A 20,235-nucleotide genomic window follows, 5' to 3' on the forward strand; every position below is an offset into this window, starting at 1 on the left:
ACGGAAAGCTTCTCGGCTACGTCTGGCACAGAGCACAGGTTGAGGTCAACGAGCTTCCCCAGAGCTTGCCCCCGAGGCGTGGAAACTTGGATTTGCAGCACATTCCAGGGCTCCTCTTCCTTCCTTTACAGCCTGCCCAGCGCCGTCAGATCGCCGTGCTCTCTGCCGCCGCCTTCTCGCTTCCAAGTACCAGCACGCACCTTGCAGCCGTGCAGAGAGCAAAGATGCGGATAGACGTCTCGCTCAGAAGAAGGTGCCAGGACGAAAAGATGTTCGTCCTTTCTGCTCCTCGTCGCCCGCATTGTGGTGCTGTGTTGAAAGTCTTGGCCAGCCAAAGGCTAATCTTACAGCAAGTGCTTCTCTCCTGAAGCATTTGGCTCAGTGAGAGCTACACACGCGGTTTGGACACTGTAAAGCAGCAAGAAAAATGATTGTACCTCGAGCTGAGGAAAATCCCTGCACAGAACCCTGTGCATGCGTGCGCTATACCCTCTGAAGAGCGCGACAGCTCCGAGCCATGGCTGGGCTTCACTTCTGTCCAGAGCACAGAAGGCGAAGAACGAAGCAGCCGGGCACCGGGCTCATGCACTCAGTGCACCGAATTGCATGAGCTCGGCACAAAGCTGCTTCACAAGCACAGTCAGCTGAGAATGCTCCGGCTGCTTCCGAGAGTCCGGCGCAGCCCTTGCACTCCATCACACACGCTGGCCAGAAACAGTTTCTTACAGCCGCACTGTTGCAGAGTCCACGCGGCTTGAGCGCACGCAGAAGGAGGCGTCCAGAAAGAAGGCGTTCTTCAAGTCCCCCTTCTCTAAGCAGCCTTGAAGCTGAGCACAGCACACTGCGCCTAGGCAGCTTCTTTCTCCGAGAGACGTGCCCTCCTCACACGATGCACTCTCGCAGCTCCCTTGCCCACTTGCAGCAGCTGCTAGCAAAGAAAAAGGCTCCAGGGCTAAGAGCCACTGCTGGGCTGAACCTTCCCCTTGCCTCACGTCAAGCCCCAGAAACTGTCCTCTGCACTCGGTTTTTCCCTTCTCCACCGCATCTACCACGGGCGTCTCTGCATCTCCAAGCATGAAGCTAGCAGAATTGCTTCCAGGGAACAGTGGAAGAGAAATAGGGAGCAGCACAAGTAGCCGCAAGTTGAACTTTCTGCTTCCCACTGCTCAAGTGAATCCGCAAACAAGCGAGTGGCAGGCACGCTTCCTCTTGCAGCCTGGGCCATTCGCACAGCAGCCCAGCCGCTGCTCTGCCTTCGTTCTTATGCCCTTCGTAGCAGGTCGCGCTTTCGTTTTGCTGGAGACGAACAGTCGTCTGCTTCTCGCCCAGAGAGCGCGGTGCCGGCAGCGAAAGCCTCCAGGCTGCTGCTTCTGCCCAAACACGCCTGGCCTATGCACTTTCTCTGGCGGCGCTAGGTAGCGGCACATTCGCTCTGCCTTGTAGCCTGAATCTTAACGGAAAGCTTCTCGGCTACGTCTGGCACAGAGCACAGGTTGAGGTCAACGAGCTTCCCCAGAGCTTGCCCCCGAGGCGTGGAAACTTGGATTTGCAGCACATTCCAGGGCTACTCTTCCTTCCTTTACAGCCTGCCCAGCGCCGTCAGATCGCCGTGCTCTCTGCCGCCGCCTTCTCGCTTCCAAGTACCAGCACGCACCTTGCAGCCGTGCAAAGATGCGGATAGACGTCTCGCTCAGAAGAAGGTGCCAGGACGAAAAGATGTTCGTCCTTTCTGCTCCTCGTCGCCCGCATTGTGGTGCTGTGTTGAAAGTCTTGGCCAGCCAAAGGCTAATCTTACAGCAAGTGCTTCTCTCCTGAAGCATTTGGCTCAGTGAGAGCTACACACGCGGTTTGGACACTGTAAAGCAGCAAGAAAAATGATTGTACCTCGAGCTGAGGAAAATCCCTGCACAGAACCCTGTGCATGCGTGCGCTATACCCTCTGAAGAGCGCGACAGCTCCGAGCCATGGCTGGGCTTCACTTCTGTCCAGAGCACAGAAGGCGAAGAACGAAGCAGCCGGGCACCGGGCTCATGCACTCAGTGCACCGAATTGCATGAGCTCAGCACAAAGCTGCTTCACAAGCACAGTCAGCTGAGAATGCTCCGGCTGCTTCCGAGAGTCCGGCGCAGCCCTTGCACGCCATCACACAAGCTGGCCAGAAACAGTTTCTTACAGCCGCACTGTTGCAGAGTCCACGCGGCTTGAGCGCACGCAGAAGGAGGCGTCCAGAAAGAAGGCGTTCTTCAAGTCCCCCTTCTCTAAGCAGCCTTGAAGCTGAGCAAAGCACACTGCGCCTAGGCAGCTTCTTTCTCCGAGAGACGTGCCCTCCTCACACGATGCACTCTCGCAGCTCCCTTGCCCACTTGCAGCAGCTGCTAGCAAAGAAAAAGGCTCCAGGGCTAAGAGCCACTGCTGGGCTGAACCTTCCCCTTGCCTCACGTCAAGCCCCAGAAACTGTCCTCTGCACTCGGTTTTTCCCTTCTCCACCGCATCTACCACGGGCGTCTCTGCATCTCCAAGCATGAAGCTAGCAGAATTGCTTCCAGGGAACAGTGGAAGAGAAATAGGGAGCAGCACAAGTAGCCGCAAGTTGAACTTTCTGCTTCCCACTGCTCAAGTGAATCCGCAAACAAGCGAGTGGCAGGCACGCTTCCTCTTGCAGCCTGGGCCATTCGCACAGCAGCCCAGCCGCTGCTCTGCCTTCGTTCTTATGCCCTTCGTAGCAGGTCGCGCTTTCGTTTTGCTGGAGACGAACAGTCGTCTGCTTCTCGCCCAGAGAGCGCGGTGCCGGTAGCGAAAGCCTCCAGGCTGCTGCTTCTGCCCAAACACGCCTGGCCTATGCACTTTCTCTGGCGGCGCTAGGTAGCGGCACATTCGCTCTGCCTTGTAGCCTGAATCTTAACGGAAAGCTTCTCGGCTACGTCTGGCACAGAGCACAGGTTGAGGTCAACGAGCTTCCCCAGAGCTTGCCCCCGAGGCGTGGAAACTTGGATTTGCAGCACATTCCAGGGCTCCTCTTCCTTCCTTTACAGCCTGCCCAGCGCCGTCAGATCGCCGTGCTCTCTGCCGCCGCCTTCTCGCTTCCAAGTACCAGCACGCACCTTGCAGCCGTGCAGAGAGCAAAGATGCGGATAGACGTCTCGCTCAGAAGAAGGTGCCAGGACGAAAAGATGTTCGTCCTTTCTGCTCCTCGTCGCCCGCATTGTGGTGCTGTGTTGAAAGTCTTGGCCAGCCAAAGGCTAATCTTACAGCAAGTGCTTCTCTCCTGAAGCATTTGGCTCAGTGAGAGCTACACACGCGGTTTGGACACTGTAAAGCAGCAAGAAAAATGATTGTACCTCGAGCTGAGGAAAATCCCTGCACAGAACCCTGTGCATGCGTGCGCTATACCCTCTGAAGAGCGCGACAGCTCCGAGCCATGGCTGGGCTTCACTTCTGTCCAGAGCACAGAAGGCGAAGAACGAAGCAGCCGGGCACCGGGCTCATGCACTCAGTGCACCGAATTGCATGAGCTCGGCACAAAGCTGCTTCACAAGCACAGTCAGCTGAGAATGCTCCGGCTGCTTCCGAGAGTCCGGCGCAGCCCTTGCACTCCATCACACAAGCTGGCCAGAAACAGTTTCTTACAGCCGCACTGTTGCAGAGTCCACGCGGCTTGAGCGCACGCAGAAGGAGGCGTCCAGAAAGAAGGCGTTCTTCAAGTCCCCCTTCTCTAAGCAGCCTTGAAGCTGAGCACAGCACACTGCGCCTAGGCAGCTTCTTTCTCCGAGAGACGTGCCCTCCTCACACGATGCACTCTCGCAGCTCCCTTGCCCACTTGCAGCAGCTGCTAGCAAAGAAAAAGGCTCCAGGGCTAAGAGCCACTGCTGGGCTGAACCTTCCCCTTGCCTCACGTCAAGCCCCAGAAACTGTCCTCTGCACTCGGTTTTTCCCTTCTCCACCGCATCTACCACGGGCGTCTCTGCATCTCCAAGCATGAAGCTAGCAGAATTGCTTCCAGGGAACAGTGGAAGAGAAATAGGGAGCAGCACAAGTAGCCGCAAGTTGAACTTTCTGCTTCCCACTGCTCAAGTGAATCCGCAAACAAGCGAGTGGCAGGCACGCTTCCTCTTGCAGCCTGGGCCATTCGCACAGCAGCCCAGCCGCTGCTCTGCCTTCGTTCTTATGCCCTTCGTAGCAGGTCGCGCTTTCGTTTTGCTGGAGACGAACAGTCGTCTGCTTCTCGCCCAGAGAGCGCGGTGCCGGTAGCGAAAGCCTCCAGGCTGCTGCTTCTGCCCAAACACGCCTGGCCTATGCACTTTCTCTGGCGGCGCTAGGTAGCGGCACATTCGCTCTGCCTTGTAGCCTGAATCTTAACGGAAAGCTTCTCGGCTACGTCTGGCACAGAGCACAGGTTGAGGTCAACGAGCTTCCCCAGAGCTTGCCCCCGAGGCGTGGAAACTTGGATTTGCAGCACATTCCAGGGCTACTCTTCCTTCCTTTACAGCCTGCCCAGCGCCGTCAGATCGCCGTGCTCTCTGCCGCCGCCTTCTCGCTTCCAAGTACCAGCACGCACCTTGCAGCCGTGCAGAGAGCAAAGATGCGGATAGACGTCTCGCTCAGAAGAAGGTGCCAGGACGAAAAGATGTTCGTCCTTTCTGCTCCTCGTCGCCCGCATTGTGGTGCTGTGTTGAAAGTCTTGGCCAGCCAAAGGCTAATCTTACAGCAAGTGCTTCTCTCCTGAAGCATTTGGCTCAGTGAGAGCTACACACGCGGTTTGGACACTGTAAAGCAGCAAGAAAAATGATTGTACCTCGAGCTGAGGAAAATCCCTGCACAGAACCCTGTGCATGCGTGCGCTATACCCTCTGAAGAGCGCGACAGCTCCGAGCCATGGCTGGGCTTCACTTCTGTCCAGAGCACAGAAGGCGAAGAACGAAGCAGCCGGGCACCGGGCTCATGCACTCAGTGCACCGAATTGCATGAGCTCGGCACAAAGCTGCTTCACAAGCACAGTCAGCTGAGAATGCTCCGGCTGCTTCCGAGAGTCCGGCGCAGCCCTTGCACTCCATCACACACGCTGGCCAGAAACAGTTTCTTACAGCCGCACTGTTGCAGAGTCCACGCGGCTTGAGCGCACGCAGAAGGAGGCGTCCAGAAAGAAGGCGTTCTTCAAGTCCCCCTTCTCTAAGCAGCCTTGAAGCTGAGCACAGCACACTGCGCCTAGGCAGCTTCTTTCTCCGAGAGACGTGCCCTCCTCACACGATGCACTCTCGCAGCTCCCTTGCCCACTTGCAGCAGCTGCTAGCAAAGAAAAAGGCTCCAGGGCTAAGAGCCACTGCTGGGCTGAACCTTCCCCTTGCCTCACGTCAAGCCCCAGAAACTGTCCTCTGCACTCGGTTTTTCCCTTCTCCACCGCATCTACCACGGGCGTCTCTGCATCTCCAAGCATGAAGCTAGCAGAATTGCTTCCAGGGAACAGTGGAAGAGAAATAGGGAGCAGCACAAGTAGCCGCAAGTTGAACTTTCTGCTTCCCACTGCTCAAGTGAATCCGCAAACAAGCGAGTGGCAGGCACGCTTCCTCTTGCAGCCTGGGCCATTCGCACAGCAGCCCAGCCGCTGCTCTGCCTTCGTTCTTATGCCCTTCGTAGCAGGTCGCGCTTTCGTTTTGCTGGAGACGAACAGTCGTCTGCTTCTCGCCCAGAGAGCGCGGTGCCGGCAGCGAAAGCCTCCAGGCTGCTGCTTCTGCCCAAACACGCCTGGCCTATGCACTTTCTCTGGCGGCGCTAGGTAGCGGCACATTCGCTCTGCCTTGTAGCCTGAATCTTAACGGAAAGCTTCTCGGCTACGTCTGGCACAGAGCACAGGTTGAGGTCAACGAGCTTCCCCAGAGCTTGCCCCCGAGGCGTGGAAACTTGGATTTGCAGCACATTCCAGGGCTCCTCTTCCTTCCTTTACAGCCTGCCCAGCGCCGTCAGATCGCCGTGCTCTCTGCCGCCGCCTTCTCGCTTCCAAGTACCAGCACGCACCTTGCAGCCGTGCAGAGAGCAAAGATGCGGATAGACGTCTCGCTCAGAAGAAGGTGCCAGGACGAAAAGATGTTCGTCCTTTCTGCTCCTCGTCGCCCGCATTGTGGTGCTGTGTTGAAAGTCTTGGCCAGCCAAAGGCTAATCTTACAGCAAGTGCTTCTCTCCTGAAGCATTTGGCTCAGTGAGAGCTACACACGCGGTTTGGACACTGTAAAGCAGCAAGAAAAATGATTGTACCTCGAGCTGAGGAAAATCCCTGCACAGAACCCTGTGCATGCGTGCGCTATACCCTCTGAAGAGCGCGACAGCTCCGAGCCATGGCTGGGCTTCACTTCTGTCCAGAGCACAGAAGGCGAAGAACGAAGCAGCCGGGCACCGGGCTCATGCACTCAGTGCACCGAATTGCATGAGCTCGGCACAAAGCTGCTTCACAAGCACAGTCAGCTGAGAATGCTCCGGCTGCTTCCGAGAGTCCGGCGCAGCCCTTGCACTCCATCACACAAGCTGGCCAGAAACAGTTTCTTACAGCCGCACTGTTGCAGAGTCCACGCGGCTTGAGCGCACGCAGAAGGAGGCGTCCAGAAAGAAGGCGTTCTTCAAGTCCCCCTTCTCTAAGCAGCCTTGAAGCTGAGCACAGCACACTGCGCCTAGGCAGCTTCTTTCTCCGAGAGACGTGCCCTCCTCACACGATGCACTCTCGCAGCTCCCTTGCCCACTTGCAGCAGCTGCTAGCAAAGAAAAAGGCTCCAGGGCTAAGAGCCACTGCTGGGCTGAACCTTCCCCTTGCCTCACGTCAAGCCCCAGAAACTGTCCTCTGCACTCGGTTTTTCCCTTCTCCACCGCATCTACCACGGGCGTCTCTGCATCTCCAAGCATGAAGCTAGCAGAATTGCTTCCAGGGAACAGTGGAAGAGAAATAGGGAGCAGCACAAGTAGCCGCAAGTTGAACTTTCTGCTTCCCACTGCTCAAGTGAATCCGCAAACAAGCGAGTGGCAGGCACGCTTCCTCTTGCAGCCTGGGCCATTCGCACAGCAGCCCAGCCGCTGCTCTGCCTTCGTTCTTATGCCCTTCGTAGCAGGTCGCGCTTTCGTTTTGCTGGAGACGAACAGTCGTCTGCTTCTCGCCCAGAGAGCGCGGTGCCGGCAGCGAAAGCCTCCAGGCTGCTGCTTCTGCCCAAACACGCCTGGCCTATGCACTTTCTCTGGCGGCGCTAGGTAGCGGCACATTCGCTCTGCCTTGTAGCCTGAATCTTAACGGAAAGCTTCTCGGCTACGTCTGGCACAGAGCACAGGTTGAGGTCAACGAGCTTCCCCAGAGCTTGCCCCCGAGGCGTGGAAACTTGGATTTGCAGCACATTCCAGGGCTACTCTTCCTTCCTTTACAGCCTGCCCAGCGCCGTCAGATCGCCGTGCTCTCTGCCGCCGCCTTCTCGCTTCCAAGTACCAGCACGCACCTTGCAGCCGTGCAAAGATGCGGATAGACGTCTCGCTCAGAAGAAGGTGCCAGGACGAAAAGATGTTCGTCCTTTCTGCTCCTCGTCGCCCGCATTGTGGTGCTGTGTTGAAAGTCTTGGCCAGCCAAAGGCTAATGCAGCAGGTGCTTCTCTCCTGAAGCATTTGGCTCAGTGAGAGCTACACACGCGGTTTGGACACTGTAAAGCAGCAAGAAAAATGATTGTACCTCGAGCTGAGGAAAATCCCTGCACAGAACCCTGTGCATGCGTGCGCTATACCCTCTGAAGAGCGCGACAGCTCCGAGCCATGGCTGGGCTTCACTTCTGTCCAGAGCACAGAAGGCGAAGAACGAAGCAGCCGGGCACCGGGCTCATGCACTCAGTGCACCGAATTGCATGAGCTCGGCACAAAGCTGCTTCACAAGCACAGTCAGCTGAGAATGCTCCGGCTGCTTCCGAGAGTCCGGCGCAGCCCTTGCACGCCATCACACAAGCTGGCCAGAAACAGTTTCTTACAGCCGCACTGTTGCAGAGTCCACGCGGCTTGAGCGCACGCAGAAGGAGGCGTCCAGAAAGAAGGCGTTCTTCAAGTCCCCCTTCTCTAAGCAGCCTTGAAGCTGAGCACAGCACACTGCGCCTAGGCAGCTTCTTTCTCCGAGAGACGTGCCCTCCTCACACGATGCACTCTCGCAGCTCCCTTGCCCACTTGCAGCAGCTGCTAGCAAAGAAAAAGGCTCCAGGGCTAAGAGCCACTGCTGGGCTGAACCTTCCCCTTGCCTCACGTCAAGCCCCAGAAACTGTCCTCTGCACTCGGTTTTTCCCTTCTCCACCGCATCTACCACGGGCGTCTCTGCATCTCCAAGCATGAAGCTAGCAGAATTGCTTCCAGGGAACAGGGGAAGAGAAATAGGGAGCAGCACAAGTAGCCGCAAGTTGAACTTTCTGCTTCCCACTGCTCAAGTGAATCCGCAAACAAGCGAGTGGCAGGCACGCTTCCTCTTGCAGCCTGGGCCATTCGCACAGCAGCCCAGCCGCTGCTCTGCCTTCGTTCTTATGCCCTTCGTAGCAGGTCGCGCTTTCGTTTTGCTGGAGACGAACAGTCGTCTGCTTCTCGCCCAGAGAGCGCGGTGCCGGTAGCGAAAGCCTCCAGGCTGCTGCTTCTGCCCAAACACGCCTGGCCTATGCACTTTCTCTGGCGGCGCTAGGTAGCGGCACATTCGCTCTGCCTTGTAGCCTGAATCTTAACGGAAAGCTTCTCGGCTACGTCTGGCACAGAGCACAGGTTGAGGTCAACGAGCTTCCCCAGAGCTTGCCCCCGAGGCGTGGAAACTTGGATTTGCAGCACATTCCAGGGCTACTCTTCCTTCCTTTACAGCCTGCCCAGCGCCGTCAGATCGCCGTGCTCTCTGCCGCCGCCTTCTCGCTTCCAAGTACCAGCACGCACCTTGCAGCCGTGCAGAGAGCAAAGATGCGGATAGACGTCTCGCTCAGAAGAAGGTGCCAGGACGAAAAGATGTTCGTCCTTTCTGCTCCTCGTCGCCCGCATTGTGGTGCTGTGTTGAAAGTCTTGGCCAGCCAAAGGCTAATCTTACAGCAAGTGCTTCTCTCCTGAAGCATTTGGCTCAGTGAGAGCTACACACGCGGTTTGGACACTGTAAAGCAGCAAGAAAAATGATTGTACCTCGAGCTGAGGAAAATCCCTGCACAGAACCCTGTGCATGCGTGCGCTATACCCTCTGAAGAGCGCGACAGCTCCGAGCCATGGCTGGGCTTCACTTCTGTCCAGAGCACAGAAGGCGAAGAACGAAGCAGCCGGGCACCGGGCTCATGCACTCAGTGCACCGAATTGCATGAGCTCGGCACAAAGCTGCTTCACAAGCACAGTCAGCTGAGAATGCTCCGGCTGCTTCCGAGAGTCCGGCGCAGCCCTTGCACTCCATCACACAAGCTGGCCAGAAACAGTTTCTTACAGCCGCACTGTTGCAGAGTCCACGCGGCTTGAGCGCACGCAGAAGGAGGCGTCCAGAAAGAAGGCGTTCTTCAAGTCCCCCTTCTCTAAGCAGCCTTGAAGCTGAGCACAGCACACTGCGCCTAGGCAGCTTCTTTCTCCGAGAGACGTGCCCTCCTCACACGATGCACTCTCGCAGCTCCCTTGCCCACTTGCAGCAGCTGCTAGCAAAGAAAAAGGCTCCAGGGCTAAGAGCCACTGCTGGGCTGAACCTTCCCCTTGCCTCACGTCAAGCCCCAGAAACTGTCCTCTGCACTCGGTTTTTCCCTTCTCCACCGCATCTACCACGGGCGTCTCTGCATCTCCAAGCATGAAGCTAGCAGAATTGCTTCCAGGGAACAGGGGAAGAGAAATAGGGAGCAGCACAAGTAGCCGCAAGTTGAACTTTCTGCTTCCCACTGCTCAAGTGAATCCGCAAACAAGCGAGTGGCAGGCACGCTTCCTCTTGCAGCCTGGGCCATTCGCACAGCAGCCCAGCCGCTGCTCTGCCTTCGTTCTTATGCCCTTCGTAGCAGGTCGCGCTTTCGTTTTGCTGGAGACGAACAGTCGTCTGCTTCTCGCCCAGAGAGCGCGGTGCCGGCAGCGAAAGCCTCCAGGCTGCTGCTTCTGCCCAAACACGCCTGGCCTATGCACTTTCTCTGGCGGCGCTAGGTAGCGGCACATTCGCTCTGCCTTGTAGCCTGAATCTTAACGGAAAGCTTCTCGGCTACGTCTGGCACAGAGCACAGGTTGAGGTCAACGAGCTTCCCCAGAGCTTGCCCCCGAGGCGTGGAAACTTGGATTTGCAGCACATTCCAGGGCTACTCTTCCTTCCTTTACAGCCTGCCCAGCGCCGTCAGATCGCCGTGCTCTCTGCCGCCGCCTTCTCGCTTCCAAGTACCAGCACGCACCTTGCAGCCGTGCAAAGATGCGGATAGACGTCTCGCTCAGAAGAAGGTGCCAGGACGAAAAGATGTTCGTCCTTTCTGCTCCTCGTCGCCCGCATTGTGGTGCTGTGTTGAAAGTCTTGGCCAGCCAAAGGCTAATGCAGCAGGTGCTTCTCTCCTGAAGCATTTGGCTCAGTGAGAGCTACACACGCGGTTTGGACACTGTAAAGCAGCAAGAAAAATGATTGTACCTCGAGCTGAGGAAAATCCCTGCACAGAACCCTGTGCATGCGTGCGCTATACCCTCTGAAGAGCGCGACAGCTCCGAGCCATGGCTGGGCTTCACTTCTGTCCAGAGCACAGAAGGCGAAGAACGAAGCAGCCGGGCACCGGGCTCATGCACTCAGTGCACCGAATTGCATGAGCTCAGCACAAAGCTGCTTCACAAGCACAGTCAGCTGAGAATGCTCCGGCTGCTTCCGAGAGTCCGGCGCAGCCCTTGCACGCCATCACACAAGCTGGCCAGAAACAGTTTCTTACAGCCGCACTGTTGCAGAGTCCACGCGGCTTGAGCGCACGCAGAAGGAGGCGTCCAGAAAGAAGGCGTTCTTCAAGTCCCCCTTCTCTAAGCAGCCTTGAAGCTGAGCACAGCACACTGCGCCTAGGCAGCTTCTTTCTCCGAGAGACGTGCCCTCCTCACACGATGCACTCTCGCAGCTCCCTTGCCCACTTGCAGCAGCTGCTAGCAAAGAAAAAGGCTCCAGGGCTAAGAGCCACTGCTGGGCTGAACCTTCCCCTTGCCTCACGTCAAGCCCCAGAAACTGTCCTCTGCACTCGGTTTTTCCCTTCTCCACCGCATCTACCACGGGCGTCTCTGCATCTCCAAGCATGAAGCTAGCAGAATTGCTTCCAGGGAACAGGGGAAGAGAAATAGGGAGCAGCACAAGTAGCCGCAAGTTGAACTTTCTGCTTCCCACTGCTCAAGTGAATCCGCAAACAAGCGAGTGGCAGGCACGCTTCCTCTTGCAGCCTGGGCCATTCGCACAGCAGCCCAGCCGCTGCTCTGCCTTCGTTCTTATGCCCTTCGTAGCAGGTCGCGCTTTCGTTTTGCTGGAGACGAACAGTCGTCTGCTTCTCGCCCAGAGAGCGCGGTGCCGGTAGCGAAAGCCTCCAGGCTGCTGCTTCTGCCCAAACACGCCTGGCCTATGCACTTTCTCTGGCGGCGCTAGGTAGCGGCACATTCGCTCTGCCTTGTAGCCTGAATCTTAACGGAAAGCTTCTCGGCTACGTCTGGCACAGAGCACAGGTTGAGGTCAACGAGCTTCCCCAGAGCTTGCCCCCGAGGCGTGGAAACTTGGATTTGCAGCACATTCCAGGGCTACTCTTCCTTCCTTTACAGCCTGCCCAGCGCCGTCAGATCGCCGTGCTCTCTGCCGCCGCCTTCTCGCTTCCAAGTACCAGCACGCACCTTGCAGCCGTGCAGAGAGCAAAGATGCGGATAGACGTCTCGCTCAGAAGAAGGTGCCAGGACGAAAAGATGTTCGTCCTTTCTGCTCCTCGTCGCCCGCATTGTGGTGCTGTGTTGAAAGTCTTGGCCAGCCAAAGGCTAATCTTACAGCAAGTGCTTCTCTCCTGAAGCATTTGGCTCAGTGAGAGCTACACACGCGGTTTGGACACTGTAAAGCAGCAAGAAAAATGATTGTACCTCGAGCTGAGGAAAATCCCTGCACAGAACCCTGTGCATGCGTGCGCTATACCCTCTGAAGAGCGCGACAGCTCCGAGCCATGGCTGGGCTTCACTTCTGTCCAGAGCACAGAAGGCGAAGAACGAAGCAGCCGGGCACCGGGCTCATGCACTCAGTGCACCGAATTGCATGAGCTCAGCACAAAGCTGCTTCACAAGCACAGTCAGCTGAGAATGCTCCGGCTGCTTCCGAGAGTCCGGCGCAGCCCTTGCACGCCATCACACAAGCTGGCCAGAAACAGTTTCTTACAGCCGCACTGTTGCAGAGTCCACGCGGCTTGAGCGCACGCAGAAGGAGGCGTCCAGAAAGAAGGCGTTCTTCAAGTCCCCCTTCTCTAAGCAGCCTTGAAGCTGAGCAAAGCACACTGCGCCTAGGCAGCTTCTTTCTCCGAGAGACGTGCCCTCCTCACACGATGCACTCTCGCAGCTCCCTTGCCCACTTGCAGCAGCTGCTAGCAAAGAAAAAGGCTCCAGGGCTAAGAGCCACTGCTGGGCTGAACCTTCCCCTTGCCTCACGTCAAGCCCCAGAAACTGTCCTCTGCACTCGGTTTTTCCCTTCTCCACCGCATCTACCACGGGCGTCTCTGCATCTCCAAGCATGAAGCTAGCAGAATTGCTTCCAGGGAACAGTGGAAGAGAAATAGGGAGCAGCACAAGTAGCCGCAAGTTGAACTTTCTGCTTCCCACTGCTCAAGTGAATCCGCAAACAAGCGAGTGGCAGGCACGCTTCCTCTTGCAGCCTGGGCCATTCGCACAGCAGCCCAGCCGCTGCTCTGCCTTCGTTCTTATGCCCTTCGTAGCAGGTCGCGCTTTCGTTTTGCTGGAGACGAACAGTCGTCTGCTTCTCGCCCAGAGAGCGCGGTGCCGGTAGCGAAAGCCTCCAGGCTGCTGCTTCTGCCCAAACACGCCTGGCCTATGCACTTTCTCTGGCGGCGCTAGGTAGCGGCACATTCGCTCTGCCTTGTAGCCTGAATCTTAACGGAAAGCTTCTCGGCTACGTCTGGCACAGAGCACAGGTTGAGGTCAACGAGCTTCCCCAGAGCTTGCCCCCGAGGCGTGGAAACTTGGATTTGCAGCACATTCCAGGGCTCCTCTTCCTTCCTTTACAGCCTGCCCAGCGCCGTCAGATCGCCGTGCTCTCTGCCGCCGCCTTCTCGCTTCCAAGTACCAGCACGCACCTTGCAGCCGTGCAGAGAGCAAAGATGCGGATAGACGTCTCGCTCAGAAGAAGGTGCCAGGACGAAAAGATGTTCGTCCTTTCTGCTCCTCGTCGCCCGCATTGTGGTGCTGTGTTGAAAGTCTTGGCCAGCCAAAGGCTAATCTTACAGCAAGTGCTTCTCTCCTGAAGCATTTGGCTCAGTGAGAGCTACACACGCGGTTTGGACACTGTAAAGCAGCAAGAAAAATGATTGTACCTCGAGCTGAGGAAAATCCCTGCACAGAACCCTGTGCATGCGTGCGCTATACCCTCTGAAGAGCGCGACAGCTCCGAGCCATGGCTGGGCTTCACTTCTGTCCAGAGCACAGAAGGCGAAGAACGAAGCAGCCGGGCACCGGGCTCATGCACTCAGTGCACCGAATTGCATGAGCTCGGCACAAAGCTGCTTCACAAGCACAGTCAGCTGAGAATGCTCCGGCTGCTTCCGAGAGTCCGGCGCAGCCCTTGCACTCCATCACACAAGCTGGCCAGAAACAGTTTCTTACAGCCGCACTGTTGCAGAGTCCACGCGGCTTGAGCGCACGCAGAAGGAGGCGTCCAGAAAGAAGGCGTTCTTCAAGTCCCCCTTCTCTAAGCAGCCTTGAAGCTGAGCACAGCACACTGCGCCTAGGCAGCTTCTTTCTCCGAGAGACGTGCCCTCCTCACACGATGCACTCTCGCAGCTCCCTTGCCCACTTGCAGCAGCTGCTAGCAAAGAAAAAGGCTCCAGGGCTAAGAGCCACTGCTGGGCTGAACCTTCCCCTTGCCTCACGTCAAGCCCCAGAAACTGTCCTCTGCACTCGGTTTTTCCCTTCTCCACCGCATCTACCACGGGCGTCTCTGCATCTCCAAGCATGAAGCTAGCAGAATTGCTTCCAGGGAACAGTGGAAGAGAAATAGGGAGCAGCACAAGTAGCCGCAAGTTGAACTTTCTGCTTCCCACTGCTCAAGTGAATCCGCAAACAAGCGAGTGGCAGGCACGCTTCCTCTTGCAGCCTGGGCCATTCGCACAGCAGCCCAGCCGCTGCTCTGCCTTCGTTCTTATGCCCTTCGTAGCAGGTCGCGCTTTCGTTTTGCTGGAGACGAACAGTCGTCTGCTTCTCGCCCAGAGAGCGCGGTGCCGGTAGCGAAAGCCTCCAGGCTGCTGCTTCTGCCCAAACACGCCTGGCCTATGCACTTTCTCTGGCGGCGCTAGGTAGCGGCACATTCGCTCTGCCTTGTAGCCTGAATCTTAACGGAAAGCTTCTCGGCTACGTCTGGCACAGAGCACAGGTTGAGGTCAACGAGCTTCCCCAGAGCTTGCCCCCGAGGCGTGGAAACTTGGATTTGCAGCACATTCCAGGGCTACTCTTCCTTCCTTTACAGCCTGCCCAGCGCCGTCAGATCGCCGTGCTCTCTGCCGCCGCCTTCTCGCTTCCAAGTACCAGCACGCACCTTGCAGCCGTGCAGAGAGCAAAGATGCGGATAGACGTCTCGCTCAGAAGAAGGTGCCAGGACGAAAAGATGTTCGTCCTTTCTGCTCCTCGTCGCCCGCATTGTGGTGCTGTGTTGAAAGTCTTGGCCAGCCAAAGGCTAATCTTACAGCAAGTGCTTCTCTCCTGAAGCATTTGGCTCAGTGAGAGCTACACACGCGGTTTGGACACTGTAAAGCAGCAAGAAAAATGATTGTACCTCGAGCTGAGGAAAATCCCTGCACAGAACCCTGTGCATGCGTGCGCTATACCCTCTGAAGAGCGCGACAGCTCCGAGCCATGGCTGGGCTTCACTTCTGTCCAGAGCACAGAAGGCGAAGAACGAAGCAGCCGGGCACCGGGCTCATGCACTCAGTGCACCGAATTGCATGAGCTCGGCACAAAGCTGCTTCACAAGCACAGTCAGCTGAGAATGCTCCGGCTGCTTCCGAGAGTCCGGCGCAGCCCTTGCACTCCATCACACACGCTGGCCAGAAACAGTTTCTTACAGCCGCACTGTTGCAGAGTCCACGCGGCTTGAGCGCACGCAGAAGGAGGCGTCCAGAAAGAAGGCGTTCTTCAAGTCCCCCTTCTCTAAGCAGCCTTGAAGCTGAGCACAGCACACTGCGCCTAGGCAGCTTCTTTCTCCGAGAGACGTGCCCTCCTCACACGATGCACTCTCGCAGCTCCCTTGCCCACTTGCAGCAGCTGCTAGCAAAGAAAAAGGCTCCAGGGCTAAGAGCCACTGCTGGGCTGAACCTTCCCCTTGCCTCACGTCAAGCCCCAGAAACTGTCCTCTGCACTCGGTTTTTCCCTTCTCCACCGCATCTACCACGGGCGTCTCTGCATCTCCAAGCATGAAGCTAGCAGAATTGCTTCCAGGGAACAGTGGAAGAGAAATAGGGAGCAGCACAAGTAGCCGCAAGTTGAACTTTCTGCTTCCCACTGCTCAAGTGAATCCGCAAACAAGCGAGTGGCAGGCACGCTTCCTCTTGCAGCCTGGGCCATTCGCACAGCAGCCCAGCCGCTGCTCTGCCTTCGTTCTTATGCCCTTCGTAGCAGGTCGCGCTTTCGTTTTGCTGGAGACGAACAGTCGTCTGCTTCTCGCCCAGAGAGCGCGGTGCCGGCAGCGAAAGCCTCCAGGCTGCTGCTTCTGCCCAAACACGCCTGGCCTATGCACTTTCTCTGGCGGCGCTAGGTAGCGGCACATTCGCTCTGCCTTGTAGCCTGAATCTTAACGGAAAGCTTCTCGGCTACGTCTGGCACAGAGCACAGGTTGAGGTCAACGAGCTTCCCCAGAGCTTGCCCCCGAGGCGTGGAAACTTGGATTTGCAGCACATTCCAGGGCTCCTCTTCCTTCCTTTACAGCCTGCCCAGCGCCGTCAGATCGCCGTGCTCTCTGCCGCCGCCTTCTCGCTTCCAAGTACCAGCACGCACCTTGCAGCCGTGCAGAGAGCAAAGATGCGGATAGACGTCTCGCTCAGAAGAAGGTGCCAGGACGAAAAGATGTTCGTCCTTTCTGCTCCTCGTCGCCCGCATTGTGGTGCTGTGTTGAAAGTCTTGGCCAGCCAAAGGCTAATCTTACAGCAAGTGCTTCTCTCCTGAAGCATTTGGCTCAGTGAGAGCTACACACGCGGTTTGGACACTGTAAAGCAGCAAGAAAAATGATTGTACCTCGAGCTGAGGAAAATCCCTGCACAGAACCCTGTGCATGCGTGCGCTATACCCTCTGAAGAGCGCGACAGCTCCGAGCCATGGCTGGGCTTCACTTCTGTCCAGAGCACAGAAGGCGAAGAACGAAGCAGCCGGGCACCGGGCTCATGCACTCAGTGCACCGAATTGCATGAGCTCGGCACAAAGCTGCTTCACAAGCACAGTCAGCTGAGAATGCTCCGGCTGCTTCCGAGAGTCCGGCGCAGCCCTTGCACTCCATCACACAAGCTGGCCAGAAACAGTTTCTTACAGCCGCACTGTTGCAGAGTCCACGCGGCTTGAGCGCACGCAGAAGGAGGCGTCCAGAAAGAAGGCGTTCTTCAAGTCCCCCTTCTCTAAGCAGCCTTGAAGCTGAGCACAGCACACTGCGCCTAGGCAGCTTCTTTCTCCGAGAGACGTGCCCTCCTCACACGATGCACTCTCGCAGCTCCCTTGCCCACTTGCAGCAGCTGCTAGCAAAGAAAAAGGCTCCAGGGCTAAGAGCCACTGCTGGGCTGAACCTTCCCCTTGCCTCACGTCAAGCCCCAGAAACTGTCCTCTGCACTCGGTTTTTCCCTTCTCCACCGCATCTACCACGGGCGTCTCTGCATCTCCAAGCATGAAGCTAGCAGAATTGCTTCCAGGGAACAGTGGAAGAGAAATAGGGAGCAGCACAAGTAGCCGCAAGTTGAACTTTCTGCTTCCCACTGCTCAAGTGAATCCGCAAACAAGCGAGTGGCAGGCACGCTTCCTCTTGCAGCCTGGGCCATTCGCACAGCAGCCCAGCCGCTGCTCTGCCTTCGTTCTTATGCCCTTCGTAGCAGGTCGCGCTTTCGTTTTGCTGGAGACGAACAGTCGTCTGCTTCTCGCCCAGAGAGCGCGGTGCCGGCAGCGAAAGCCTCCAGGCTGCTGCTTCTGCCCAAACACGCCTGGCCTATGCACTTTCTCTGGCGGCGCTAGGTAGCGGCACATTCGCTCTGCCTTGTAGCCTGAATCTTAACGGAAAGCTTCTCGGCTACGTCTGGCACAGAGCACAGGTTGAGGTCAACGAGCTTCCCCAGAGCTTGCCCCCGAGGCGTGGAAACTTGGATTTGCAGCACATTCCAGGGCTACTCTTCCTTCCTTTACAGCCTGCCCAGCGCCGTCAGATCGCCGTGCTCTCTGCCGCCGCCTTCTCGCTTCCAAGTACCAGCACGCACCTTGCAGCCGTGCAAAGATGCGGATAGACGTCTCGCTCAGAAGAAGGTGCCAGGACGAAAAGATGTTCGTCCTTTCTGCTCCTCGTCGCCCGCATTGTGGTGCTGTGTTGAAAGTCTTGGCCAGCCAAAGGCTAATGCAGCAGGTGCTTCTCTCCTGAAGCATTTGGCTCAGTGAGAGCTACACACGCGGTTTGGACACTGTAAAGCAGCAAGAAAAATGATTGTACCTCGAGCTGAGGAAAATCCCTGCACAGAACCCTGTGCATGCGTGCGCTATACCCTCTGAAGAGCGCGACAGCTCCGAGCCATGGCTGGGCTTCACTTCTGTCCAGAGCACAGAAGGCGAAGAACGAAGCAGCCGGGCACCGGGCTCATGCACTCAGTGCACCGAATTGCATGAGCTCGGCACAAAGCTGCTTCACAAGCACAGTCAGCTGAGAATGCTCCGGCTGCTTCCGAGAGTCCGGCGCAGCCCTTGCACGCCATCACACAAGCTGGCCAGAAACAGTTTCTTACAGCCGCACTGTTGCAGAGTCCACGCGGCTTGAGCGCACGCAGAAGGAGGCGTCCAGAAAGAAGGCGTTCTTCAAGTCCCCCTTCTCTAAGCAGCCTTGAAGCTGAGCACAGCACACTGCGCCTAGGCAGCTTCTTTCTCCGAGAGACGTGCCCTCCTCACACGATGCACTCTCGCAGCTCCCTTGCCCACTTGCAGCAGCTGCTAGCAAAGAAAAAGGCTCCAGGGCTAAGAGCCACTGCTGGGCTGAACCTTCCCCTTGCCTCACGTCAAGCCCCAGAAACTGTCCTCTGCACTCGGTTTTTCCCTTCTCCACCGCATCTACCACGGGCGTCTCTGCATCTCCAAGCATGAAGCTAGCAGAATTGCTTCCAGGGAACAGGGGAAGAGAAATAGGGAGCAGCACAAGTAGCCGCAAGTTGAACTTTCTGCTTCCCACTGCTCAAGTGAATCCGCAAACAAGCGAGTGGCAGGCACGCTTCCTCTTGCAGCCTGGGCCATTCGCACAGCAGCCCAGCCGCTGCTCTGCCTTCGTTCTTATGCCCTTCGTAGCAGGTCGCGCTTTCGTTTTGCTGGAGACGAACAGTCGTCTGCTTCTCGCCCAGAGAGCGCGGTGCCGGTAGCGAAAGCCTCCAGGCTGCTGCTTCTGCCCAAACACGCCTGGCCTATGCACTTTCTCTGGCGGCGCTAGGTAGCGGCACATTCGCTCTGCCTTGTAGCCTGAATCTTAACGGAAAGCTTCTCGGCTACGTCTGGCACAGAGCACAGGTTGAGGTCAACGAGCTTCCCCAGAGCTTGCCCCCGAGGCGTGGAAACTTGGATTTGCAGCACATTCCAGGGCTCCTCTTCCTTCCTTTACAGCCTGCCCAGCGCCGTCAGATCGCCGTGCTCTCTGCCGCCGCCTTCTCGCTTCCAAGTACCAGCACGCACCTTGCAGCCGTGCAGAGAGCAAAGATGCGGATAGACGTCTCGCTCAGAAGAAGGTGCCAGGACGAAAAGATGTTCGTCCTTTCTGCTCCTCGTCGCCCGCATTGTGGTGCTGTGTTGAAAGTCTTGGCCAGCCAAAGGCTAATCTTACAGCAAGTGCTTCTCTCCTGAAGCATTTGGCTCAGTGAGAGCTACACACGCGGTTTGGACACTGTAAAGCAGCAAGAAAAATGATTGTACCTCGAGCTGAGGAAAATCCCTGCACAGAACCCTGTGCATGCGTGCGCTATACCCTCTGAAGAGCGCGACAGCTCCGAGCCATGGCTGGGCTTCACTTCTGTCCAGAGCACAGAAGGCGAAGAACGAAGCAGCCGGGCACCGGGCTCATGCACTCAGTGCACCGAATTGCATGAGCTCAGCACAAAGCTGCTTCACAAGCACAGTCAGCTGAGAATGCTCCGGCTGCTTCCGAGAGTCCGGCGCAGCCCTTGCACGCCATCACACAAGCTGGCCAGAAACAGTTTCTTACAGCCGCACTGTTGCAGAGTCCACGCGGCTTGAGCGCACGCAGAAGGAGGCGTCCAGAAAGAAGGCGTTCTTCAAGTCCCCCTTCTCTAAGCAGCCTTGAAGCTGAGCACAGCACACTGCGCCTAGGCAGCTTCTTTCTCCGAGAGACGTGCCCTCCTCACACGATGCACTCTCGCAGCTCCCTTGCCCACTTGCAGCAGCTGCTAGCAAAGAAAAAGGCTCCAGGGCTAAGAGCCACTGCTGGGCTGAACCTTCCCCTTGCCTCACGTCAAGCCCCAGAAACTGTCCTCTGCACTCGGTTTTTCCCTTCTCCACCGCATCTACCACGGGCGTCTCTGCATCTCCAAGCATGAAGCTAGCAGAATTGCTTCCAGGGAACAGGGGAAGAGAAATAGGGAGCAGCACAAGTAGCCGCAAGTTGAACTTTCTGCTTCCCACTGCTCAAGTGAATCCGCAAACAAGCGAGTGGCAGGCACGCTTCCTCTTGCAGCCTGGGCCATTCGCACAGCAGCCCAGCCGCTGCTCTGCCTTCGTTCTTATGCCCTTCGTAGCAGGTCGCGCTTTCGTTTTGCTGGAGACGAACAGTCGTCTGCTTCTCGCCCAGAGAGCGCGGTGCCGGTAGCGAAAGCCTCCAGGCTGCTGCTT

This window comes from Coloeus monedula, assembly GCF_965178545.1.
Source record: "Coloeus monedula genome assembly, chromosome: 1".
Classification (NCBI taxonomy): Eukaryota; Metazoa; Chordata; class Aves; order Passeriformes; family Corvidae; genus Coloeus; species Coloeus monedula.